The sequence below is a fragment of the Lichenostomus cassidix genome, chromosome 1, assembly GCF_008360975.1.
Source record: "Lichenostomus cassidix isolate B80296 chromosome 1, HeHo_3.0, whole genome shotgun sequence".
In the NCBI taxonomy this organism is placed as follows: Eukaryota; Metazoa; Chordata; class Aves; order Passeriformes; family Meliphagidae; genus Lichenostomus; species Lichenostomus cassidix.
The window spans coordinates 32,447,008-32,456,475 of NC_139479.1; positions in this window are offsets into that span (position 1 = coordinate 32,447,008).

Here is a 9,468-nt window from a genome sequence, read left to right on the forward strand (position 1 = left end):
GATGTCCAGAAATTTGCCTACTTTTGTTAAAGAAAAGATGATAATAGCCTTTGCTGGAATTCCTGATGTGAAGAATTTGAGAAGTACCCATCTAACTTGTTATATTTGGATCACTGGTCCAATTAGCAGGTACACACTCCCTTCAACAAAAATCATATTTGGGTGCAGTAACCATGGAAATTCAAAGCTAGAGATACTTGTGAGGAATTTATAGATTATTTTGTATTTCCAGATTTAGATTTCACTTCCGATGATTTTTTTTTTCCATTTGAAATGCACTGTAGTACCATGGCGCAATATCAAATGGCATTCTAGATTATAAAAATATGTACTAACCACATTTTCCAGAAAGAAATTATGTCTGGTATTACTACATGAATAAGTTATTTGATAACATTATTAAAAATAATTTTATTTTTCAAATAATCATAAAATTTGAAGACTCAGGAACCAGAAGTTTGTCTTTATACACAGTATTTGCACTATTAGGTCCACCAATAGCTGTTATTCTGATGTTATTTACATAACGATGGCGTGTTGTATCACTTCAGACTGACCAAGGTAAGAAAGGTTTGACAGATTTCAGAAGGCAAGTTCGAGAGAAACTGTTGAAGTGTTACCACTCCAAGCCCCGTGCTCCACTCTCCTGATGCATATTCCTATCTTAAAGCAGGGTTATATGATCCTCTGAATCAGTTCTCCAGGCATCATCTTTTCTGCCCCAGCTTGCTCAAGTAACCTACTTTACACCTGAGATAGTCATTAAGTGGATCTGATAGATCTTCAAATGCACACCTCAGTTAGATATTAGGGAGAAATTCTTCCCTGTGAGGGTGTTGAGGCACAAGCACAGGCTGCCAAGAGAACCTGTGGATCCCCCATCCCTGGAAGCGTTCAAGTTCAGGCTGGATGGGTCTTAGAGCCACCAGGTCTAGTGTTCCTGCCCGTGGCAAGGGTTTGGAATGAGATGATCTTTGAGATTTGTTCCTGCCCAAACCATTCCGTGATTTTGTGATGGCCCTGCCTTAGAGACACCAATATCCTCAGGGAGCTGCAAGGCAGAGAACTAGTGAGGTGGAAGGAACCTCAGCTCTCTACATTCACTACAAGTCTGTCAAAATCTGTGCATGTAATTCTTACTTCCTCCAGAGAAATTGTTGGACATGGGAAAATCTAGTTTCCACGGTCAGACACAGTCACTCCTTTACTTGTATCCACTTCTAGGTGTATTCTAGGTCAATTCACTCTCATTATAGATTAAAGCTAAAAGTAAATACATCAAAATGAAAGGCACACTAAAACCAAGCGGTCACATTTTGTGGTCCACCTCTTAGAACACCTACAAACAATACAGAATACTTTAAAAATGTCTGGCTGTGGGCAGAAGACCTCTCTTTTGTTGTAGATGTAGTAGAGGAGCCATACTGGCTTCTACAAGAGTCAAGGTGCTGTAGAGGTGCAGTATGTAGAGGAAAAAATGGATGGTGATGCATATGGGAACTGTGTAAGCCTCAGAAGGCTGAAAAAGGTAAGGTTGGTAGCATGAATGGTACTTTCATCTTCTCGCTGTTAGTACACTCACCTCCAATTTGTAACACTGTCAGGCAAGCCTGAGGAGGTGGGGAGGGGTAGACATCAATTGAATAAAGTAAATCTATCACAGGAATCTGGAGCAGAACAGGCAGAAGGAGAAGTATCTTCGGACAATCTGGGCAGTGCCATATTTCTATCTATTTCAGTTGTGAAAAGGGATTCATAAGTATTGATAAAATCAGTCTTAAAAATTGAGGCAATTGCATTCTAAAGTAACTAAATGCAAAATTAAGAGTCAATGAACAAATGGTAAACTTCTTTTTTTAAATGAAAAAGAGACAAAAATAAGCAAGTATGTGTTTACATAAAAAGTAGCATCTAGTCCTACCTGCAGGTCTTCTCGGTGTAAGCATGAAATCTTTACTGATTAATAATTATTTTAAATGTGTGCGCTGTAGGGAATCCATTCGAGTTACAACAGCAGTGGAATGTAGGCCTTTTTTTTCTCTCATTAGTGAATATCAAGAAGTGTTACGCCTGTGAATGGGACACAAAACCATCTCTGTAAGAGCAGTGCCTAGCTGCTCACTGCAAGACAATGCCTGTTTTGTTTGTAATTTTTTTTCAAGAGCCATTTGTGTTGAGCTGTCCTACTGAGTTTGGAAGCCTTTGTGTATTATTATCCACAAAATGCAAAATCCAGTTCACTTTAGGCTTAAAACAAGTCTCAGAGAATTCCCTGTCTTACTTCTGAGAGATGGAGGCTTTCCCAAAGAAAGTGAGAAATTTCTACAATTAGCCTTTATTATTTTAATACTCCCTGAACTGAACTGTTGGCCTAAATTTCAGTTTTATACAATTAGAAGCTCATGGTAAGGCCCATTATTTTTTTACTGTGTTATTTGCAAAGAATGCCATCAGTTCAAATTGGTCAATACATACTATTGTGCCACACCAGTGCTTTCTGCAGGGGGAAAACAGGACAGTAAGGACATGAGAGGATTCTCCTCCTTTCCCATATTCACTAGTATTTGTAAATAGTCACAATAGCACTTTTTACTAACCATTTTCATTACTGAATAAATATTATTTACATAAGGAAATGAATAACAAAAGGAAGCAGTGTCCATGTTCAGAAACCCAAGCCTCTTGCAATCAGTATCCTGTCTTTCCTCACACCTCTTCAGAACAATGAAACAAGATCTTCCATCTCTGTGTGTGGTTTTCTGCTCCTTTCTCATTTTCAGTGGTAGCAGCCCTGCTACTTCTCATCCATTTCTCTAATGGATCTCCCTTCCAACCTATATCCTTCACATTCATCCACACTTCCAAGATGATTTCACTCCTACCTTTACTGGGTAGCCATGCAAGTTCTAGTGTGGCAACTGTGTTGTTCCTCCATAAAACAGAAGTAGGTTAACCCCTCCCCATCTTTTATTATTCCAATTTAAAATTACAAATATTGCTTACAGTCAAAATTTTAACAAGTTCTTCTCCTATGACAACTTTTTGTTGCAAAAACAGTGTTGTGTGAATCACAGTATATTGTACAGCTGACACAGCTCAATTGCAGAGGTGGTGTTGGAAAAGCAATTCAGAGTACAGAGGCATAAAAAAAAAGAAAAAACTGTGACAATAAAGGCACAATTTCCACAGGTAGCTAATTAGAATTCATTGGTAATTACATTTTGCATAGTTAATTATTTTAGAGTGAATCCTGTCCTTGTTAAAGCAAGCAGTAACATTTTCATCAACTTCATTAAGTTCAGAAATTCAGCCTCATACACCCTTACTCATACATATATCCTTACTCACACATATATCCTTACTCACACAATGCTAACCATGCTAGTTTTTAGTCTTCCAGAAAAACACAGGCCCAGAAGCTTGCTTTCCAGGTTATGTCTTCCATTACAGAGAAGAAAAGTTTTTTTGCTTCCCCCAGGCCAGCCTCAGTCTATCTTTCTGTCCAGGGAGTCTCTTGCTTTACAGCCCAAACCAGTCTGATCAGATTTCATCCTACACATCCTACATCTCTAAACTGAGCAACAATAATGAATTCTCTGTGGCTGTTCCTTTTCTTTCTTAAATTATCAGTTCAAAATAATCACATCATAACATATTCGAGATGCATGTTGTTGTCGGACTTGCAAAGTAGCTTTGGGAATGCCAGCTTGAGGATGCCCATTAGTTGGATCTTCATGAAACTTTGGAAGTATACATCACACAGATATTCAGATATCCATTACAGACCTATTGAAATTAAAAACATTTGGCATACAGTCATGGACATGTCAGCATTTCAGATGGAATATATATGTATATATGTATATGTATATATATATATATTCCATATACTAAAAAATAGCAACCTCTATATACTAGAAAATAGCAACTTCCATAGGCTATCATTTTCAAATTAAATAGGATTCTTAACTTAAAGCCAAACAGAAAATGCTTGCATTTAAAAGGCCTTTTCAATTGCAGGAAAGTTCTGTATGAGGTTAGCTAATAATCTAAAGATTTATTACAGTAACAAACTATATTCATAAAACTGTTCACCTACAAATATTAGATTTGAAAAATGATCAATATGTAATTTAAAAATCCACACAAACATCAAGGAAATGCTAAGGTTGGTAAAAATTAACATGGTATTACACTGGAAAATGAAATATATAATCATTGTTATACTAACCTATATATTGAGGGCAGAATGATTCTGTGCTGTCCTAATACCATGGAAATAGATTGTCAGTATTCAAATTTACAAATTAACCCTTCAATGGACAATGCACACAAGTGCTTCACTGTCAATTAAAATGATGGAGGGATGTTCAGCAGGCACCTTCAGCAGCAAGACCATTTCCAATTTTGAGTTTAAACAAGAATGTTGCAACTTTTTCCCTAAGTTATTATGCAAAGCTTAGGTCATTGCAGAAAACTTAGAACCAAAATGGAAATGATTCACCAAAATGAGAAAAAGCATTAAATCCATTTGATCTCAAAAATAAAAAAGTCTCATGCCCTTTAGTTAGGGTAGGTGGATGCAGTAGAAGGAAACTTTACTAGATAGAGATGAGAACAGTATCCTTTAGCCAATAATCAGTGCACTAAAAAAATCTCCCAATATATAAGAAGGAAGCGGGATGCAAATTTTAATTCTTTCCATTTAGAAGCTACCGAGTATTGAATTTCTCCTAATGCCTGGAAGGTGGCCAAGACCACTTTAGCTTTTATACATTGCCTAATATATAGGGAAATCCTTTGTGAATGTTGATAGGAACCTTTATTCATTTAAGCAGGAAAGGAAGCAGCATTTCTATAAAGGATTTGTTAACCTAGAGCCATATGGTATCCTTTCATACCAAAATACTTCATAAGGAAAAATAAAAACAAACTTACTTTAAAACAAAAAAAGAGTTAGAACAAGCTGTGCTTGTGCCTTGATTTGTCCAGGCTGTGGGTGTTGGGAGGGGCATTAGCAGCAGAATAGGAAGGTCGAGGGCAGGTGGGCCAAAGCACAGTCCCAGCTATAATGGCCAGGGTGGGGGAGAAGGAAAGGGAATCAAGACAAATTGTTAGGTCTGTCCTTTAATATTTTAAATAAATCCCAGCCCAAAATAACATCAGACTACTTGTCTTAATGAATCAGGCAACTGTCCACAGCTCCCTTTACATAGAAGTGTAAAAAGTGTTATGGAGAATCTGTGCTGGGTTTCTCCAACATGCCCTTTTATAAAGGGAGCTTTTATGTGGCTCTTCTGTTTTGCCCACTCTCACCCTACTTACTACAATCTCAAGAACAGTTTTATCCCCAAGGGAGAATCGTATGGTATTCAGATATACTAATAATGTATATTGCTCCCTTAAATTTTGGAGTTGGGACACCAACAGTGTTAGTGAGCTAAAATTAATGAGCTTGAACAGGAAGGAAAACAATCTACTGGGACAATGTGTGCTTTGGCTTGTTCCAGCACTAAGTCTTCTGTTGATTTGTGTTATGTTGGCTACAAGCACAATGAACTGTTGCAACCAACAGCATTTGCACCTGTTGTCTTTGCTGCTTTCAGTACAAGAGTATTAGCACCACTAAACACTGCATGGGACTCTGGCCCATCATTTAATGCTTTCTTCAGAGCCATAGTTTTTTATCGCCTCTCAACCAGATCACAGATTTCTCTCTATGACACATCATTTCCACATGCCAGTTTTTGAAAAATCAGACTCAACATGCCAGTTATCAGTATTTTTGAAAAATCAGACCTCGAATATCTTTTCTGCCTTAATCATATTCCTTTGAAGAAAATTAGAGTCGGGGAAATAGCTGCTATGAATCTTCTCATCTGTATGAATTTCAAATTACTGCTGTATTTGCAGACAGTATAGATTTTATCAAACATTTATGAAACCTTTGCTATAAGGTTGACTGACTGCTCCTCTGGGATAGAAAGCTGTGATGTCCATGCTGTGGTGGAAGCACTCCTGCTTTATCACAAAGCTCAGAGCCCTTCCTCTACAGGTTCCCAGCCTCTCACACAATGACCCCTAGTAATTGTTTGCACTTTTGGCTCTGTATTCACATGCTTTTCAAAACACCAAATACTCATCTTCTTAACACCACCTGAAGAGTCTGATTCCTGTTCCTACTTTTCTCTAGTGGGACTCTATCTTTCAACATAATCCATTAAAGACAAGAGTGATATTTAGTTTTTAGCCTTTGTCACATATACCATCAACCCTCTCAATTACTGATGGCATTTTAAATTCTTTTCAGTTGCTTGATAAATCTCTTTTCTCTTTGATACTATTATTTATTTACATAGCCTCAAGAGAACCTGAGAAAATTGAAACTGGCTTTGAAGGTAACATACTGCATTTGAAAGCAGAGCCAAAAGGTAAATCTTGTTTCACAGACTGTCACATTTATAATGAAATAGTTCTGATTCTGATAGTAATGATGTTTGAACAATATTTCATAGGTAAAAAGATCCCTTTATTTTTATGAGTTACTTAAATCATGAATGTCTTCCCTCCTGTTTTGAGGACAAACAGCTGAAATCCCATTTGAAATATGCAGTTGTATTTCCTTCTTGTCTGAGAAATATAACTGCAGCCACAAAGTTTCATCTAGAGTAAATCTGACAGAATTATTTACACAGGTATGAACTAGATATAATTGGAAGTATGGCACCAAGATTATGCATATAAAATACGAAAATATAATATATAATACTCTAGAAACATATTGTTTTATTATAATCAGTGACCATCAATTCTCCTCCAACTTAGACTGTTGTAAAATTCAGATAGGATGGATTTTAGCTAGTATTATCCATTCTAAGATAGTCCTTTGGACTACTTATAGTGTCAGGGACAAGGGATAGACACCTCAAATGCAACTCATTTTACCCCAAAGTGAGATGGAGGAATTGCACTGAGAAGTACAGGCATCTCTCTACTCACTACACAAGAAAGAAAGAGTGAAGTGAATTCTCATGCAAGATTATAAGGCTGAAAGAATGGACATACACAGGTGGTGCTGAGAGTAAACTATTTTTTTTATTCTTTCTGTGACCTTTAAGAAAAATTTACTTTATTTTATTTTATTTATTTAGATGAGAGGTCAAAGGTCTTCCAACTAATTTCTAAAATCAATTCTGATAATCAGTTAAATGTAGTCACTCCAGTTATGTTAGTCCTGTTGCATTACAATATAGCTGGCCTACTCCCAGGAAATTAAATACTAGATTTGATTAGCAATTCATGTGTTGACAGTAAAGTTCTCTGTTCAGAAAATTCTAGTTCAAAATTGTCAAATTGTCATTGCAGCTTTCTTGCACTATCCAAATACTTTTTCAGCAGAGAATTATGGTGCCCAAATGTAACCCAAATTTATTAACCTTAGTCATGTCAATAAAAATATCACTACATACGCAATACTTCTTGTCATAATAACTTTACATTGTTTAATAGTAAAATAACAGGCTATGATAATGTATTTCACATGTACATAAAAATTAGGAAAATAGTTTAATTCCAAAATATAAAATGACAATATATTTAACAAAACAGTTACTGAATCTATTTGGGAAGCTAGTGGGGCAAAAATATATGCTTTAACCCTATAGAATATCAAGATATTCAATGTTATTCTAAAGTTGGAAGGGACCCATAAAGAGAATCAAGTCCAACTCCCTGCTTCTTGCAGGATTACCTGAAACTAAGCCGTATGACTAAGAGCATTGTCCAGACACTTCTTGAGCTTTGGCAGGCTTGGTGCCATCCCTTCTTCCCTGGGGAGCCAGGCATTCCAGTAGACAACCACCCTCTCCATGGTGAACCTCTAGTTCACCTCCTGATGTCCAGTCAAAAGCTCCCCTGACAGTGCTTCATTCCATTTCCTTGTGTGCAGTCACTGGTCACCAGAGAGGGGTCATCACCTCCTCCTCTGCTGCCCCAATATCATCTCTTTTCTCAGACCTTCAAGCCAACGTGAGTTTTACTAGGAGATACCTTTTATTGAAGACTGTTCTACAGAGAGATTTTTCTCTAATGCTCCAGCCCTGCGGAGGAGCTCCAGAAACCTCTGTTTTGCCAATTATTTTAGAATAGTAATTTAGGCTGTTTTGCCTATTTTCGTTATTTACTAACTAGTTAATAATAGTAATTTGCTTTTATCCTTGCTTTTGGGCACAAGATACAGGAGTTATTCAGATCACAGTCCAAAAGAAGTTCAGGGAGTTCCTCCACCCATTTAGTGCAGTGATGTCACAAGAACACTTCACAGAGTAGATGAAAGAAAACTCCACTATCATAGAGTGAAGGCAAACTGAATTGGAAACAAAAGAGAGGAGCTAAAAGGGCCTTCCCATGCAAGTACTACTGCACATCAGCCAACTCATGCCCTAATTTTTCACTTTTTAGCAGTCGTTCAGAGTATTAGAGACAATACTGAGGTCACATCCTCACCATTATAATAATGTAGGAGATGTTGCACGTACATGGCTGTATGTATTCCAGAAGATTTTTCATACACTCAGAAATTTGTCTAAGTTTTAATTATCTTCAACATATGTTACATCTGATTTTAGCATCTTTTGCTGATTTGTGGAAGAGTGTCTCACTGTCTTAGCTGTAAGTTAGCTTCCCTGACAGAGTCCAACATGGGCAAAAATAGCCAATGCCTTGGTTGCTCTATAAGGTGAGCAACAAACAGACGTCCAGCTTTACTGATAGTTACATTACATAACTATCATAAATGGCTTTGTGTATGATACTTTGAGTGGTCAAAATTATATATGCACAGAAATTTTGCATTTATGCAAGCAGCTGTCATTTCAGTAGCTAACACAGCACTAATTCCTCCACATGTAACAAAGGCTTGCTGCCTGCTGACTCTGGTCAAGTGGCATTTCAGAAGCAATGAGGGCATCCAATATAGCTTTAATATTTCACTACTCTAATTCAAAAACGAAATCATTTTAGTCCCAGTGCTTTTACAGCTGCTTGGTAATTTGGATGTGTTCTAGATTAGGGATCACATAGACGGACAATTTGGATAGACTGATTCTAAGTGATGCTTTGCCTTACTACACTGGCACATAGTACCTGCTATTAAATCTACATGGCAGTCCTGATAGATTAGTTTAGCTGGAAAGAGCTGCAACTGGGCTAAATTAAGTTAGAGTTTGAGCCTTAAAGCATTCATGTCCACCAAAATGGACAATAAAAATTAATGTCACTGATTCTAGTATGTCTAAAATATTACTACCAGAGAGTAAAGACTGATAATAATGGGAAAAGTACAAAATAAATAACCCTGGAAATGAAAATTACTTTGAATGTATTAATTCAGCTTTGCTGTTTGGCTTTTCAGAGTCTTGTTTCAATACTGTGCTGGTGATACAGAGTAAATATGGTTTTTCACTGTAA